At 34.1% G+C, this 19,926-nt stretch overlaps 1 pseudogene; it reads right to left on the bottom strand.

Annotated features, from left to right (window-relative positions):
- Window positions 1-15,346: 15,346 nt before the first annotated feature.
- On the bottom strand, window positions 15,347-19,575 carry LOC142616760 (protein FAR1-RELATED SEQUENCE 5-like; annotated as a pseudogene).
- Window positions 19,576-19,926: the final 351 nt, after the last annotated feature.

The raw sequence follows: 19,926 nt of genomic DNA, 5'->3' as shown, positions 1-19,926 counted from the left end.
ATTTTTAGGTTTGGAGTGGGCTGATGATATATTTTTATTATGGGCTTCACATTTAATGTAGGATTTTAGGACTAATCTGTGAAAGTTTTTGGTCACAATTGAGTATTGGGTTTTAAAATGGCTTCCTTCCTTGAGAATAGACAATGAAAACTTGATTTAATATTTTTGGACCGGGCTTTTGAAAATGGCATAAGAAATGGGTTTGTTTATGCGTGAGCTGGGTTGAAAATTCAAGTGGAAATTTTGGGCTTAATGGTAATTTTTGGAACCGGCTGGAGAAAAGAAAAAAAAAAACAAAAGTTATGTTTACTTTTGGGATTATGTTTGAATGTGTGTCTAGGCTTGGGCTTGAGTATTTTAAGAGCTCTAAGGGTGGGCCACGGCTGGTGTGGGATGGAGAAGTTGTGGGTTCAATGAGGCTTTCTGAGAGAAGGGTAGCTAACTCCTGCTTAGCTAGGGACAAGTGTTCTGGATTCATACCTCTATGGCTAGCTTTTGTAGGGTTAACATCTTCATTCTTTTTGAAGGGGAGGGTTATGAAAAAGGCTGGGTTTTTCCATAGTGGGTGTGGGTTTTTTAAGAGGAATTCTGAGTGGGTGGCTGCACAACATTCATTGATGATCTGGGCTTTCAAGGAATCAAAGGGGTTTAGTGAAAACAAATGTGGTACCTGGGTCCATGTGAGAAGGTGTTGTTTATGCAAGAGGCCTTTGGAAGACCATCTGAGGCTAGGTATCTGGTGGAGGAGGTCAAAACCTATAAGGAGGTCTCTGCCTGTGAGAGGGGATCCAAGGACTTGGTGTTTAATGGTAAGAGTTGGGAATATTCTAATGTGAATGGGTTTGCTTTTCTGGGTGATCAGGAATGTTTCTCCATTGGCTGCTCTGAACATCTGATGATGGGGTAACCAAAAATCTTCTGGTAAAATCTTAGGATGAAGGATTGTTGCTGCTGCTCCTGTGTCAAACAAGGCTATCACTGGGATGGGTCTGGAATATGTATCAAGGAGGATGTGAACTAATGATACAAAGGGCCTTGCACTTTGAAATAGCAGTTTTATGTTGCCTACCTTGCACTCAACATCCATATCCATGCAATATTTTCCAAAACCTGGTAAAGCCTCAGAATCAGTTTCTCTCTCCTTTGATTAGTACACTTGAATTATTGTCCTGATTAGTATGCTCTGTGATTAACAGTTGCCACTTATTGTGGATCCTCTGTGATAATCACATCAGAAAACGGGATTTGATAATCAAGTAGAAAACTAAGGAGTTGTACAAAAAGTGTCAAAGAATTATTTTTCCTGAGTAATCTCGTGGACGTGAGCCTAGGAGTGGCGTTTTAAGTCCTGTCAGATCTTAGGAAAATTGTTCTTCATTTTAGAAACAATCATGGCCAGTTCCAGTTCATCATCCTCAACAATCACATCCTCAGCAGTCCCTGATACCATTACCACTTCTTGTGATCTTTCCCTTAGAAAATCTACTGCAAATAGATTAGAGTATTTATATGAAATATCCCATATTCCTGAAGATAGTAAAATACCTATTACAGACTTTCCCATTGTAAATCCTTATACTGTGTTTGATAAACCCCAAAAAACTTTCAAAAAATCCATAAAAAAATTTCTCGGTCCTTCCCAACCCTCTAGTGTTAAAGAGTATGTCCAAGCTTCAAAATTTGACCAGTTCAATATTCCAGCCAGTGAGAAAGAAAATTTTATCACTCTTGCTCTTCCCAGAGAGTTTGTCATTCCATGGCAAAGACAAGGTTATACTAACCTCCATTTTGGTGCAGTAAGACTTGCACTCACCTTTCATGGCAGAAAAGGACTCCCTATAGCTTCTAGAATTGCTCTCCTTGATTCTAGATTTATGGAATATCACAATGCAGTCATAGGTACAGTCCAAACCACACTTAATGCAGCAACAGTCTTTGTCACCCTTTTTCCCAATTTCAACATGTCTCTCAGAGATCCTCACATATGTGATGCTCTTAAAGTTCAAGTTCAGATTACAGGAGCCTCTCAAGTACCAGATACTTTTGCTGCCACACTTCACTACCAACTTGCTTATAGACTCCAGAACCATGCTTTTGATGTAGCCATACCAGAGTTTGCCCAGTCCAATGATGCTCTTTTGATCCAAGTTGATCCAGGCATGACGCCTACGTGCACATTTGTTCCAAGACAATTAACCAAAGATCATATGAAAAAGCTCTTTCCAGAGACATGGGTTACAAAGTATGAGATTCTCCATCAGGTATCTCAGCCAATCCAGTCCAACACTCCTTTTTTATCAGAAACCAGAATGGTGAAGTTGAAGCCAGATTTAGGTCAACCACACCAGAAAAAGAAGAAGTGACAGTCTTTCCAACAGCTATGATCCAGCCAGTTTCTTATGAAGGTCTTGATGGTCTTCAGATCAAAGCATTTCAAGAAAATGGAAAACCTGTCTATGAAGGAAAATCACCCACAGGCCATATATGGTGGGATGTTTGTGATTGTGAAGAATGCAGAGAAGAAGAAATATTTGAAGAAGATAAGAAAAGAAGAAAGAAGAAGTCTTTCCAGCAGATTCTCAAAGAAAGATATGAAGCAGGAGACCCAGAAGTCGACCTCCTTGGAGAACCCTCAGGAAGGTTTGATTATTATGTCCTTTACCCCAGATCCAGAAAACAAAAAATTCCATCCCTTTCCCCATGCAAAGAAAGTCATGATCAAAACCAACAAAACCAGAAACCACCTTTAATCCCATATTACCAGAAAGTCCTTCCCCAAATACAAAAATGTCATCCTAAACCTCCCAGTCAAACCCACACACAAAAGCCCTTACCCTGTTACATGTTTGACCATGCATCACCCTCATACTCACAAAATTTCCCTCCCTTAGAAAGTTTTGACCACCCACAAGCCAATGTAAAACATGTTTGGAAGATAAAAAACCCTGTTGGAACCAATCCAGATGGAAGTAAAAAATAGGTCTCATCAGCTGAAGCAGCCCTCAATTGGCAAGCAGAAAATGCTATTGCACAGAATCAAGTCCTTTCAAAAATTCTTGACAACCAACAAAAGTTGACTGAAGCGGTATCCAATACCTTTTCATCCTCAAATTCCCTCATTGAAGATTTGAAGAAGAAGATAATGTCAATTGAACAAGAATTGGAGACAATTGTTTCTACAGTAAAGGATTTGTCTATATCCTTTCCCCTCATTGGGCAAAAAGAAAAAGAAAAAAAGCAGTTGTTGATGCAACTCCAGTCTTTGGAGAACTCCCAGAAAGCAGCTACTCAAGCTCTTCCAATGCAAGTTTACATGCCATACCAACCTCGTCAATCACTGTATAAAGATCTGTCCATACTAGTACCCTCGCCATTTTCCCCAGTTTCCCCATACCAAAACCTCCAACCATTAAACATGACACATCCAGCTCAAAACCCTTTTAAACCATGTGGACTCTTTCCCAACATACCAAACCCAACACTACTACCTCAACTAGAACCCAGACTTGAACCTCCAACCAAACCACAAAATGAACCTTCTCCCATCAAAAAAGACAAAGAACCATTACACCAACCACCAGACCCAACCATTGGTGCTTCCTCCAGACCCCCAGATATGAACCTGTTAGCCATAAACACTGACCCTCCAAACCCGATATCATCATTTCTCAGAACTTTAACTCTTCAAGAACCAACGGAACCCTTTGTCCTCCCAGTCATTGATGAAGCAGATCTAGACTTGTCTGATCTTGACTTAGATGAAGTCTTTATGACTGAGCCAAAAGTGGAAGAAGAAGATGATGTCCTCCGCCCTAAACAACCTCCACCTCCACCATCACCAATATTTCCTACACCACCTGTCATCCCTGATCATCATACAAGATTAACCTACTCATCAACCACAGATTCAAAACACCTGTTCACCCTTGATAACAGTCCTCCTTCCAAATGGCATGATGAAATTTTCAACATGTATTCATGGTGTACAGCTGAACTTCAAGCCCCAAACAATACAGTTGCCCAGATAATTGCCAAATTTGTAGCAAGACTCACAGGTAGACTGAGACAATGGTGGATTAACCTTGGAGAATACAGGCAAAGACAAGCAGCCCAGAGTAACACACTCGAGGATTTTTTCACGATCCTCCATAATGAATTTCTTGGTTCATTAGCCCATTACACTGAAGTAGCCAGAGATGAGTTCCTATTGATGAAATGCTGTTCTTTTGAAAGAAAAGATTTGGAGAAACACTTTGACAGAATGTCGAGTAGATATTATGCCTTTAATGGCATGGATGATGTGAATTCCAAGCACACTTTCTTGAATTCTTTTCCAGAACCACTTGGTGATGAAACTCTTCGCATGATGAATCTTCAAAAAATCACCTTGCAGCAAGCCTCTCTTGGAGAAATCTATCAGCATGTCCTTATTGCTTTGGAAAAATTATGCAATCAAAGAAAATTTCTTTCGGAGATTGACAAGATCCATAGCAAGCTCAAAGACAATTGCAAAAGAAAAGATTTGCAGATTAAGTGTTATGATGAGAATTGTTCTTGTCCAACCAAGAGAAGAGATCATTACAAAAAGTATTCTTGGAAGAAGAAGAAATATTCTCATCCAAAGAAGAAGTTTTTCAGAAAAAAGAAATGGAAGTTTCTCAGAAGAAAGCAATTCAAAGGAAAAAATTCAAAAGTCTGTTTTGTATGCAGAAAGCCCGGTCATTTTAAAATGGCGAGGGTACTGGTATGGAACCAATCCAACATACCAAACTCCTCCACCAGATACCTAGCCTCAGATGGTCTTCCAGAAACTGATTCTGAGGCTTTACCAAATATTTTACAGGACTGGAAGACATAGACTGTAAAATATTACACAAGCTAGCTGACTCTCGACTTGTCTGATCTTGACTTGGATAATGACGAAACAACTACAAGACGAACATAGGAGGGTGTAAGAGGATCATGGAAGCTTATTAATGGTATATATTGCTAAAATACTATAGAAAATAACTGCAGAATGTGGGATAGAACACAGAACAAGATACAACAAACTGATAGATATTATTAGATTGAACAAATATTTTACAGGACTGGAAGACATAGACTGTAAAATATTACACAAGCTAGCTGACTCTCTAATTTTTCTTACTCTTGGATCTGCTTGGTGTTGTGATTACCCAAACATGAGAAGAGATGACCATAACTGAACCGCGCAAAAAAGGAAAAATGTAATTAACTGGTAGTACTAATTACTAAAGCTAAGATACTATGAGTTAAAGTTTATTATTTTATAGTCATTCTGTATATTCTTAAGTACAAGGATGCAAATCCAGCCACAAAAGGCATGATAAATGTATTTCTTATTGAATAGATAACAATAGCAGAGAGCCAACAGGTAAGTTAGTAAACAACGCCACATGGAGCAAGATGCAAAGCAAAGCTGCCAGCAGATTTTGTTATTTCTTCCCTAACATGTGCTTGTTTGAGATCAGCTACTGATCCAGAAAGAGAGACATCTGAATTTGACCAAATTGAATCCCCCTCATTCGCTTAAAAAAAAAAAAAATTAAATATGTTTCTCCAAACTCATAAATCCATGCAAAATTGAACTAGAATTCAGGATGAGAATCTGTACAATCGATTGCATCCTTCTATAGATTCTATACTGCATGATGCAGATTCTTCAACACCAGCTAATCAATGTCCCAGCGGGGAATGAAATAACAAGGAGGCCAAGTTAAAACTTCTATGAGATAAGGTTTTGTATTGACACAGTCAAAGAGGCAATATCTTTTATTTGGGTAATTTGTTTTAAAAAATAGAATAGATGTTGGGTTTGATTACTTTGAAGTGAAATGGAGCAAAACCCACATAAGTTATGCCTAGATCCGAGAGATCCAAAATCTAAGAAGTGAGTTTTGGTGAAATTCATTAGGCTTTTTGATGTTTGGAAGAGGATTGGATTTGGAGCAAAACCCAGATGGTGAAATAGGGTTTTCAAGTATTGAATGAGAATTGGCTAGACCCATATGGAGTTTTTGTGGATTTGTGCAAAAATGGAGATGACCCAGATAAGAATCGGAAGTTTCCACATGATTTTTTTGAGTTTTTTTTTTTTTTTTTCTTTTACTTGCAGAAGAGATGTAACACCGAGAGCTTTTCGGAATGACGCCAGTAACTCCAAGGTTTCCGGCACTATTTCCGATGGCTTCTTGCCGTATGCTACCAAGGGCAGTGATGTATGGGCTGAGGGTTTGCAAGGGAGGTAGCTGAAATGTGTTTGAACGAAGCAATAAATTTCGTTTCGAGGTGGCTTAGTTGTTCACCGTTAGATTTTTCATTTGCCACGTGTCTTGCATCAGGTTTAAAACAGGAGAGAATTGGAGAATTTTGAACCGGAGGGAAGCCCGCCCCTTATAACTCTACTTTTGAATATAGAACAAAATGTCAAGAATAAAAAAGGATGTATGTCAAAATTAAAAACATAATATATTTTAACAACTAATTCATAGAGAGAACTCCTAAAAAGCTCATTTAATCAGTGGAGACAAATATGCGCTTTGATGCCACATCTTGGTCAAATAGTTCCTATTTCAAGCTTCAGCTTAATAAGTTGTTCCTAAACGGACACTTACAATCTATGTATAAGCGTCGTGCTACTAAAGTTAGGAAATTTTGATCCCTCCCCAACTAAGTCAATGATCCTTTTACATAGGGTTGCATCATCAATAAGTGTTAGTTTGTCATATTAAAAATCACATGAACCTATCATAGGGATTATGCAACTCAAGAACTGTTATCTTAGAAGACTGTACTCGCAGCTCGGTTAAATTACTTAAGATAGAAATGCTATAAGGAATGGACCCCTCAAAACCACTAGCTTGGATCTCTCTGTTAACAATTCAATTCAATTGTATTTGGATCAGACTTGAAACCTTATTTAAAGGTTTATATTTAACAAATCAAGGAAAAAGGCGCACACAATTTCTAAAGCTATTTCCAATTTCGAAAAAAGTCGGTCATTCTTCTAATGAAGTTGTTACTGCTAATTCTACTGCATATGTTCCAAAACAGAAACATTATTGAACTAAATACAAGCAAGAAGAATGCTATAGTCACCAAAATGAGCACCAAAATGACTAAGATTTTTTCAAGGAAAATCTAAAGGTACTATCAGCCACAAAAAAGGTTTCAACCACTTAGATCATCCACATCAGTGGATGCAAAGTCTTGCATAATTGAAAAAAAAAATCACATTTTACATATTTTGACCCAAAAAACACCCACATCAATGAGTATAAAGTTGTGCATCTACAGTAACTGTGTATTTAATATTTTACATTTTTTTCTCTCTCCTTCACCTCACTCTCTTAGCTTCTGACTCTCACCTCTCTCTTGTTTTATCTCTCCCTCAGTCCACTGATCAGTCCAGCCTCACCGATCCGATCATTCATTGATAGTGGCACAACAAAATTACACCCCCCAAGAATCTCACTTTCACTGAGAATTTCAATTCTTGGGAATCAGAATTCCTTTTTGGGCGAAAGTGATGGTCTAGCACACCTAATCCGAGACATTTCGATTCTCAGCAAAACCAGAACCACCAACATCTCCCACATATTTTTCGGCCTCACAGGCACAGTTCAGATGTGGAACAAGTGTAGTCGATACAGTGAGCTTTGGTGGGACCCAAACGCAACATGCGGTTTCGTTTGGCTCGACAAGAAACCCACTTGAAAAAACTCAATCAGGCCGGGAGTTTGAAGCCTGGAACCTTGGAGGAACAAAGCAACACCAACGCACCTAGGTTTTTGTTTGGCTGCTCATAAATTTTTTTTTTTTAAAATTTTGTTGATTGTTTATGTGTTTGATAGAAATGAATTAGCAGAAGATTTGTGGGTTGATGATGGTGGCTAGGTGGGTTGATGGTGGGTGTGGATTGAATATTTTATTTGAATAAAGGTGTATAATAGATAAATTGATATGGGTGTTTTGTAAAAATAGGAGTGTAAAATAAAAAAAAATAAGTTTTAGATGTGCAAATTTACAAATTCGGTGACATGGGATTTTTGTTTAACTCTAGTTTTGGTGGGTTAGTACTTAGTGTGTGGTGCCTGACTTGTTCCATTGCCGATCCCAAAATTTTGAAACTAAGGTTTTGGTTGTTGTTTTTTGTTTGGCCAATATGGTGTATGATAGTCACCTTTTGCCACCGCCTCTACACTATGTGGGTTTGGTTAAAGTTTTCAAACTAATCCTCTATATAATAGTGTTTTCTTTTAACTTTTCCTTGACTTTTTTGCTTGGTACATTATTCTTGATGTTTGGTAAAAATGAGATTTTTATTTTTATGTACATTTTTGTATGTTTTATTTATTCATGGATAATTTCTGAAATTATATAGCTACTACGAGTTTAATCATAGATTTCTCTCTCTCTTTAGATTTTGGGTTATGCTGAATAGCATAACATTGATGTGTAAATGTTATATGACAAGCATTTTTTCCTAAATTCAACCGAGCAGTTTTTTATTCATCACACTTTTTGTTACTATTTGTTGGAGTATTTTAATAGTAAATAATTAAAATGAATAAATTTTATAACATAAATGTAAAGATGTGGGAGTGAATGTGGAAGATGAGGAGTTAGTGAAAATGTTTAATCTCACATTGAAAATGAGAGAGACTATTTTGTTCTTTTTAATTGTGGTGATTAATGGGTTAACATGAATTGTCTCAAATATTAGGTCAGATACGTGCGCAAGGGGGAGGTGAATTGGGCTGTTGTATCCTGGAGAAGACAAGTCAGAGACGGTCTGCATCAGTTACAAAGTTTAGCCAACCAGAGCTTGAATCTCCTTAAAGAGAGCGAGTGCCGCGCCTCAGTCCAAATAGTGTTGTGTAATCTCTTTCTTTAAACTAATAAAAATTTAGAAGTATTATTCAGTTTCTCTTCGTGTTATTTCCATTATCATTGTGTTTGCACCAACACTATTGATGGGTAAATTTCAGCTGGAAGTCCCATGTCATTGTTTCCTTTCATATTAATATATTATCTTGCGTTAGTCCTTCAAAAGTACCTTCTTAGTCGTTCCCTACCAAAGCAGTTATTGACTTTTTGGTATCTAAATATAGTTTATAGTGGATTATTTCTTTGAGGTTGTTCGTTTTGGTTTTTTCTAAATTATAGTAATATAATTATTTTCTTTTGGTTCCAAGGTTTTTAAAGATGGTTAATTTGTGCCGAGCATCTTTAATATTGGGAGAAATACAGTTTTATCTGCTACACAGGATTGGTTCTAGCTTGTTGAAGTTTATCATATTGCTTAGGATTAGTTTAGGAGTTATTAATTGTTATCTTCTTATGTTTATAGGATTAGTTTTCTTTTCAAATAATGTCGTTATTCTAAGCATGTTCTTAAATGTGTTTTCATTGTCATTGTTGCTGATGATGCTCACTACATAGCTAGTACCATTTTCTTTCATGACTGTTTTCATTGGTGGATTGGATTTTCTTTTTAGTGAATTTATGCATTTCATTCGGTAAAAGTTTGGGCTTTAATTATTCCCAAAATGAGTGGATGAAAAATTGTTCTCTTTCTTTGAATTTGTTTTTGATACCATCTGATTTATTGGAAATTTGCAGTGGCAAAGCTATTCATATATTTTTGCATTTTACTCTGCAGTTACCAGTATTATTTAATGCCAATGATTGTGTTAGATAAGTTAGAATGAAAGCTTCTAACTTTTTGACTTTGAATGTAAAAATGTAACTTTTTAATGGTTGTAATCAGTCAACCCTTTTTTTTAAAATTATTTATTTATATAATGTGACAATTACAACAATGTGGGAGTGACATTTATGCATTTCATTTAGTAAAACTGGTAATCTTTCTAGATGTTCCAGATTTGATGGTGAGTGTCAAACTAGGATTGATGATAAAGAAAAAAAAAGTCAGACTAGATTGATGACCGCAAGCATGACCAAAAGTTCACCGTGAGTCTGTGAGGTTTGATATTTCTATTGCTTTGTCTTGTAGTTGTGCCCTTCGTTTTGTAATGACTTCTCAAGATTCTAAGTGGGTTTTTAAGGTTTTTTTTTTGGTCCGGATTTTCCTGCTAATGTTGGCTGCAACTTATTCTCATTTTTTATCCCAGCCGTGATTCTTTCTTTTCTTTTTTTTTCCCCTGTGATGCAGATAGATGGTTTTGAATACTTGAAAGGAAAACTGCCCTACCTCTGGCCTGAATTCTTGGAGTATGTGGCTAGAGTTAGTGAACAATCTGTCATCCTATGATCCTCTTTTTGTATACCGAACTACAATAGGTTTTATTTCAAATGTCTTCCCAATCTTGTGATACTTTTTTTTGTACAATATATTGTGACAAATTTTATTTTAAAATAGTCAAACTCACACAATGCAATAGAATATATAATTATTTTGTAATATGATATAATCTATAATTTATTCTCTAAAATTTATTGAACATAATATGTCCTCCTATAAAATTGAACTATTTTTAAAAGTATTTTCCAACTCTCTATTTCTACAAATATATCATTCTATTATTTTAGGTTTTTTTTTTTTTTTTTTTTTTTTTTTTTTTTTTTTTTTTTTTTTTTTTCAGATATAATATTTATAACCCAATAATGGAGGGACATGCTGACACAATATTAGTTTTCCTATTTTTCTTCCCATGATGAGATAGTATCATATTTTAATTCTTCTAAATTTTCAGGTGCAACCTTCGTACCAGCTGCTAAATCCTTAATTCCTAAAAGTGATGTCTAGTTAGTTGTCAACATAAAAGGATAAGACCACAAACAAAGAATTAAAGTGAAGTTTTACAGGTTAGAATCATCATGTACAAAAACTTATTTACAATAAGGTAAATAAATAAAATACGTTTTAAACATAACTTATTTAAGCAAAATGATAAAATTTAATAGACCCTCACTTATATCAATTTCTATCAAAGACCAAATTGTCAAATAGTAATGTGTCATTGATTCCACCCATGTCTACTACACACATTTATCAATGTGTCCATAAAAAAATCACCCACTTGCCATTACATTCATTTTATCAATGTTCTAAATTTCCACAAAGAATCAAAATAGTGCATATACGAATTGTAAGTGAGTCACCTGTATTTCCATGATGTGGTCAAAGGTAGTGGCAAACTTACTAAACTTTAAATGGCTATGGGAAATTATCAAATTGCATCAGCTGCTATGCCCCAAAAATAGCAGTTGCTTTTGTCTTCATCAGATCACATCAGTTATACTTATATCATATCGTGTTTAATAAGGAAAGAAATAGTAAGATCCAAAAGAAATAGCATTGTTAAGTTTTGTCTAAAACTCGTGTACACAGTTTTCTAAATATTCAAGAGGAGAAAATTCTAAAAAGAAAATCAAGTTGTTGAAAAAATATCTTAATTCGAAATCTAAAACTAAAAACCCAAGTATTGTTCATGTACACAATATTATAGATAGATATTCAAGGATCAAGAACCAAATAGTTTTTGCATCCATACAACAATTGGCTTAAAGCTAGATACTAATGGAATTTAAAAAGAATTCAGTTTTTTGAATTTCCTCACGCCTAAAATTCCAAACAATTTCTCATAAGCTAAACAATCCCCAAAGTTATTCGTCAACCAAACAACCCAACTAAGGTCCAAAATACAAAAATTCTAGCCACAACACAAGAGTTAAGATAAAAAAATTAAGATAAAAAAAAAATTTAAACTGTTACACCCCAAGTTCCATACAACAAAAAAATTTAAGATTCAAACTCTACTCTCTTTTCTCTTCCATTTTTCCACAGTTTCTAGGACACCAAATAATCAAATTATACAAGAAAAAACAAATTATTAGCACAAGGAAATTAAAATTTAATATAGTTGATGTGTATTGAATAGTAAATAGCAAATTATCAAGCACCACCCAAGAAAAGCAACAAATATATTTGCCTTTTCTTCAAAAGGTTCTATTTGTTTGTTTGAACCCCTCTTAAAGTAGATTGTTTAACCTAATATATTAGCCAAGTGATTACTTAGGTTAATTATCCAAATCTAGATTAAAAAATAATAAATCATATCATATCATATAAAGTAGCGGAAAATAGATAACACAACGATATGATGACCCAGGAAAACCAATGCAATCAACAGTTTCAAGGCAAAAACCTGGGGAGGATTTGACCTAACTATTCTCAAGGTAAAACAACTCCACTAAAAGAGAATTAAAGTTTTTACAAAAGATTTAACTCTAAATCTATTGCTACCTCTAGTAGTAACTTATTAACACAACCTCGTGCAAGTTCTAAATCTACGGATTCCTTCTCTCTTGGATTTGCAGCACACAAGCACCCATGCTTGTGACTTTGAGATCTCACTCAAAGGTTTCAGATCATGGCTTGTTGATCTATGCAGCAACTAGATTCCACTAACACTTGATTGTAGATCTAGTTCCGCTAGACGCTTGTAAAGTTAGAAGGCACATAACCTTTCAGATCTTACAGGAGTAACTCACAAGTCTTCCAAGAGTCTTCAAAACGTGGCTAGGATTTTCTTTTATATGTAGGAGTGTTGAACTCAAACCCTAAATGTTTTCGCAAGCTTGGGTCTGTTTAAAAATTCTACAGAGATTATTTTTCTACGATTTTCGATCGATCGAGCCTAATCCTTCGATCAATCGAGCTTCAAAGAAAATCAATTCTATTTCTTGCAGCTTGTACATTCTTGAGTTTTGACATGTACAGCTTTGAGCAATGTCTAACACTTATCCTAGACATGTTTTTGTTCTTGGTTTGCCAACACTTATAAGTTGAAATTCTAAACATTTAATCCTAAATCTTTAGAACGTAACAGATTCTAAGAAAAGAATGATTACCAATTGATTGGTATGACCTTTAATAGAATAAAAAGTTTCCAGTGATTGTGAGGCTTGATCGTTCACATCTGTTGAGGAATTGACAAATGGAACAGAGATAAAAATGAAATTTTGTTCAGCATATAATACGACAAGAAAAAGAAAACAATAGAAAACAAAATATCACATTGAAGTTAATTATCAAACATTAAAGCAAACATATTGAGGGTAACATTCCTACAGTCCAAAGAAGGGTAACCATAAAACAATTTATAACAAACATGATCAAAGCCCAACTCAAATCAATTTAGAAATATATATATATATATATATATATATATATATATATATATATATATATATATATATATAGTTTTGAGTCCATGGAAACTCATTCTCATTCATCATGAAATCCAAAATTGAATTACATTTTTTTCTAGTAATAAGATGGAAATAAATAAATAAATAAATAGATTAATACAAATAACAAAACTCATTTTGAGTTCATACTCTTTGGACCTAGGCTACTAATGTTTGCCTCTCATGTGCTTTGGTTTTGTCTACAATCTCTAGAGTCACTCGTTGTCTCTTGCACTCATTTGATTGGGTTTTGGTAGACAAACTTGAGCCTTGATCAAAAGAAACAGAAAAACACTCAAGAAACTATCTCATTGAAGGCCATACCGATCAATTTGTGGAGAGAGAACAATTGAAAATTTATAGAGAAAAAATAAATGAGAGGTGAGGAGGTGAGGAGGTTGAAATTTATTGATGAGTATTATAATTCCATATAATAGTAGCATTTGAAGAGCCTGGTTAATGGAGACACACGTAATGGAGTTGGAGATAGAGTAACACTTGAATTTAAGAAGTGACTCAATAAATGTCAATTGGTAAATCAAAAGGTAAAAAGGAAAGAAAGAAAATAAATGATGACATAGTGTTAATGTGGCTTAACTGGAGCGTAGCAATAATAAATACTATGCTTTAGCTTTTAGATATATATATATAGATAGATGAATGTATTTTAAAGACCTTTAAATAGAATTGTCACAATTTTATTTCTATTTTCTAATATATTCCCAAATGTATGTGATGGGTTTATTTCAAATTAAATAATAGAATTGTATGATTGCAGGTCTTCCATCTAACCAATTGTATGATCGCAAGTTGTTTTGAGAGCAATAATTTAAGAAAAGAGTATTATAAGTAGATTGTTTCATTTCATGTTTGTCATACAACTTTCATATATGAATAGTGGACAATTATATTCTTTTCAAGTTTGCATGATTGCATAACAGTTTACTCATAAAGCTTAATTTCAAATTTCATGTATTAAATTGTTTTGCAAATTGATTATAATTATAGGATTTGAGAAAAACTGGAGATTGAATGGGCTAAGTACTTTGTCAACACAGATTAGAGAAGCACATCAATGTATTTAGTTCATCTCAATATGGTTACATTTTTCCCATATTGAACAAAAGAAGTCCTTTGTAAGGTTAATTTAAACAAAAGAAAAAAGAAAACTCCAAATCCATCTCCACAGCTATTTGCAAATTATCCAAATGGGAGGACATTTAATCACCCACTAAAATTATCAGCATTTCCCTATGACAAATTATCAAGCATCTTCCTTAATGAATTTGATCAAATTCATCCACAATTGTCTTATTCAAAGATGAACCAATAAAAATGAACTTTTCCATCACATTTAAAAATATTCATAATTTTCATATATAATTTGTGTTAAACTAGAAGCTACTCAAAATGCAAATATAAAATCTAGCATGTTTGTGTAGCTTCATTAATTACAAAAGGTATACAAAAGAGTTGTTACAAAAGGTATCAATTGTCCAAATTGATAAATATCCCATCTAAAAAACTGTAAATCAAATAAGTTGCCCAAAAATACTATCCACTAGTTGTGCATACGACTATGTAGTTTGCTATTCAAAAAGCTGTCCAAAAAAGTTCTCCATTATATTTGAAATCTTGTGCATATGACTGTGCAATTTGCTCTTTAAAAACCTATCCAAAAAAATATTCAGAATATTGTGCATACGATTATACAGTTTTCTATTCAAAAAACTATCCAAAAAAGTTCTCCATTATATTCAGAATCTTGTGGTTGAATCATAGGAAAATAAATAAATAAATAACAGTACATGTTAAAAGGCCTTTTTTTTTTCTTCCTAATGTAAAAAGTTTAAACTAACATAATGTACCTGACTAAATGGTGATATTAAGGTATTTTCCTACGATGATTGAACTCCTAAAAAGACAAAAAAAGAGAAAATAGTAACAAATGGTTAAACTTAATAGGAAAAGTTGAGAAAAAAAATAATTAAAAGAGGAAATAGTAAAAAATGGTTGAACTTAACAGGCAAAGCTAAGAAAAAAAATTATGAAAATAGTAGTTTTGGACATACCATGTATCATAGAACTAACTTGTGGAGCTTGTGAGCTAGTTGCATCTTTTACACTTCTTCTCATCTTTTCCACTTGAATTTCTTGATTTTCTTGTAGAGCTAAACATGGGATAAGCAATAGACATCTCCAGGGGAATGAATGATGATTGAACATCTCCTAACAAAAAAAAAAGGAAATAGTAACAAATGGTTAAACTTAACAAGCAAAGCTAAAAACAAAAAATGATTAAGATAGTAATTTTGAACATACCATATATCATAGAGATAGCTTGTGGAGCTTGTGAACTACTTGCATATTTTCCACTTCTCATCTTTTCCACTTGAATTTCTTGATGCATTCTTGTAGAGCTAAACATGAGATAAGTAATAGACATCTTTGGTGGAATGAATGATAATTGAACATCTCCTAATAAAAAGAGAAAATAGCAAATAGTTAAACTTAACAATTAAAGCTAAGAGAAAAGATGACTAAAATAGTAGATTTGAACATACCATGTGTCATAGAACTAGCTTGTGGAGCTTGGGAACTAGTTACATCATTTACGCTTCTTCTCATCTATTTTACTTGAATTTCTTGAAGTATTCTTGTGGAGCTATTAGATTGTGGAGCTTGTGAAGTTGATGCATCTTTCACCTTTTTTTCTTTTCTTTTTCTCCAATTGAAATTTTATTCTAGCATTGGTTATCCCTTTCTTTCTCACATGTGGTGGATCATGGATTGGTTTCTCCCCATCTAAGTTTGGTTGCATCTCATGTGCAAGATCTTAAAGACATTCTTTATCAACATCTCTCATCCCATTTGCAGGCATCATATACTTTTCAAACTCTTGTGATAGCTCTCTTTGATTATCCATAATAAATTTTGTCCCACTATGGGTCAATGAAGTCTTATCAAACATATAATATCCCAAATGACTTAACATGCTCATATACAATGTACGACTTGGTTTCTCTTTTGGTTGAGGAAAATAACCATAACAACAAAACTTTTTTTTTACATCTTTTGTCCATCTACTTGATATATATTTATTGGGTATCTTGTTCACATTGTTAACAGAAACACCCTTAAAGCATGACAACATAACAAGCCCAAAGTCTTAAATAACTTGCAATCACAACAAATGGTCAATTCAGACTGGGTAAAATGCACAATATATACCCTACTACCCATCTCATTATGTAGTGAATATGTGAAGTTATTCTCATGATGATTAGTTTCAACACAACTCAATCCTTCACTTGAATTGAACTCTTCTCCAAACATTTTAGACAAAGTAACACTATAAACTTTAGCAACATGACTTAAGATGCCTCTATACTTCATTAATTTTGAAGGTACACTATTCTTACAACGAAAATCTTTATTTATTTTATTTTGGAACATTTCTACTACTTTTTCCTCATAAAATTCAACAACTTGGATATGTGTCATGGATGCTTTCATGATTTGAAGAAAAACTCTATTTGTACTCTCACTCCATTGGGAAGATTTCATCTTTGCAAAAAAGAAATCTACATTGAAGGAAGGACGCCACTTTTCTCAAGTTTGGTATAACCTCTTAAGTCATGCATGATCATTTAAATTATTTTTCTCAATCATACTATTCCAAGTTGACTCAAACTTCATTTCAGTTAAACATCCATTTAAGCACTTATTAAATCTTTGATGGAAATTTGGATTACCATAGAGTCCTGGGAGTTTTTGTTGGTCATTTTTACTATTATGCCATGAACAAAGTCTATGACAAGACTCAAAGAGAACCACCTTAATAGCATTTTTCATTGCTTGGTCTTGATCTGTAAAAATAGATTTTGGTTGTCGACCTCCCATTGCTATCAAAAAATATTCAAACAACCAAATAAATGAATCGATCATTTCATCTATTAAAAAGGCACAACCAAATAAAATATTGTTCCAATGATGGTTGATTCCAACAAATGGTGCACATATTAAGTTATACTTATTGGTTCAATAAGTGGTGTCAAAAACAGCAACATCCCCAAAATAGTCATAATCTAATTTTGATCTACCATCTCTCCAAAAGAAATTTGCCATTCTATTTTCTTGGTCTACTTGCACTGAATAAAAAAAAAAAATTGAATCTTCACTTTGTCTATTTTTAAAATGATTAATAAAACTTTGCCCATCTCCAACTTCAATCAATTGTTTTCTTTTAGTGTGTAAGAAGTTATGGCAATCTCTTCTAAGGAACCCAATATTATTTGCGCCACCAAGCTTCTTTGATAAAAATGATTAAGACTTTGTTGCTTTTATGCATGAGCTAGCCGTTGTCTCAATTATAGTCCCATGAGTACTTAGCACCTTACTTCCCGATTTCAAATTACACTTCTCTTTCGGACTAGCAAATTCATGATTTGTTCATCATTGAAGTGTGAAACACTCCAAATACCATTTTTAATATCAAAACGAATCCTAGCATGACAACCTGTTCTTGTATCTAATTTATTATACTTTTTATAATCACAAGGGTCTTCAAACTCTTTATAGCCTTGTTTTGAACACAAATATTCTCATTGCCTAAGAACACCATCAGTTTTTCGTGTGACCCCTTTTCGCATGCTAAACCTCTTGTTTAGAGCATACTCATTATAGAGATTATATGCTTCTTTTTTAGAACTCACTTGCATTCCAAGTTTAATTTCATAGTATTCACCCAAAATTACATTCTCATGATTTTCACTTTTATCATTGTCAGCAGTTGTATCAAGAGAATTTTCTGAAAAATCCATTGCTAATCTAGCCTAATCATGAAAAAGAATGTTGAATGAACAAATTGAATAGGCAGGACTCATAATTTTCCATAATAACACAACTATAGACTTAAACTAAGAAAAGAAAAAGGAAAAGATAGATTGAATACCTCAGCAGAGACTCTTCGAAAGAGACTATTTATTGGAATCAATTCCTTCAATAAACCCAATAGAATATAAGCATCACATCCCTACACCACTGCCAAATTGAAAGAGATACAGATCAGTTTCAATACCCTGTTTCTTCAACTCTTTGTTTAACAAACGCTGGGATATATATATGAAAAATAAACTTCCTATATAGGCTATCACATATACAACATGTTTAAGGTTTGTATTCCTATTTATATCATTTTCACACTCAAATGTGTTTTTGCTTTTCTTAAATTGTATTTTGGTGATAAGTGAAAAAAAACCCATCTGTAGTTACAAATAAATAAAAAGAAATTAAAAAACTTCTCCTTTCCACACTCAATGTGCCTCTACCTTTTTATTTATTTATTTTGGGTGATAAGTGAAAAAACTATTCCGTAGTTGCAAACAAATAAAACTAAAATCCGGGGTTGAGAGAGAAAGGAGAAGGAACACCTGAGAGAGAGAGAGAGAGAGAGAGAGAGAGAGAGAGAGAGAGAGAGAGAGAGAGAGAAACAATGAGTTTTGGAATTTCAGGTAGGTTTAGTAAGTGAGGGAGAAAGTGGCGCGGTTTTAAATTTTTTAGGGATATAATTGTCTTTTGATTTGGTTCTCTGCAACAGGCTAATATGGGTTTTTCGAGACAAGTGTTAATTATTTATTGGTTAGGGTACACCAAAAGAGATGCTGAGCTGGTAATGCAGTAATATGTTATACTTTCTCCTTAATGTGTAGCCAATGCAACTCACTAGAAAAAGTTGAAGGACATTTTTTTTATAAGAAATTTGTAACTTTTTTTAAAATGAACATAAAATCGCTACATCATGAGCCATAGTAGACTCAACGATAGCAGGTGTTTCCTCTATCCAAGTTACATAATCAATGATATGCCTAGCATATTGTGCTAATAAATGGGTAGGGTGATTACCATGTCGATGAACATGTGATACTTATGCCTGTTGAAAATCTTGCAATTTGTATCGAATGCCTTCAGTTATGTTGCTTATTACTGAAGGAGGATCACTACATCTAGTCACAACATCATAGACAATCTTGGAGTTGCATTCAAATAAAACATCCCGAACTCCCACATCCCAAGCAAATAGTAAACTCTCTTCCAATGCCTTAGCTTCAACCTCCAGTGGCCCCAGCAGTAACAAAAGTGGTTTGCTAAGAGCTGCTTCAAAACACCCACACCATGGTCTCGAATAATAGCTCTCAATCTGGTTGAGTTCTTAGTAGTAAAATATGCAACATTGCTATTGACCTTGTACCATGGTGCAACTAGAGCCTCCCATCAGACCTTATCCTTATTTCCCTTAAACAGCTTTAGATTGGCCGTTTGGAATTCTTCCAGCATGTATCGTGCCTTTTGCAAAATAGCTAAGCCAATTTGTCTAGTTTCCCCTTGTCGCACTTCATTATAGTTGAACCAAATGGCCTAGGATACCATAATGACAAGTTCTAGCAAGTCATTCCTTATTCTTTGTTCGAACTTCAAATACTAGATCAGGTCCTCAAATTCAGGGAAGTTAACTCCGTGTGCTTCAAAAGGAATGGCTGATAGTGCCTAGATTTCCCGTGCTTTCTCAGAACCCCAGAATACATGACCACTACTTTTTGTTTCCTACCTGTAGACATCACAGATAGAATTATCAATCACCTTCCGTCTACACAAGTTAGCCTTCGTTGAATGAAATTTCTACACACT

This window comes from Castanea sativa, chromosome 11 (genome assembly GCF_040712315.1).
Source record: "Castanea sativa cultivar Marrone di Chiusa Pesio chromosome 11, ASM4071231v1".
NCBI lineage: Eukaryota > Viridiplantae > Streptophyta > Magnoliopsida > Fagales > Fagaceae > Castanea > Castanea sativa.
This window is presented reverse-complemented; position numbering and strand designations above follow the sequence as displayed.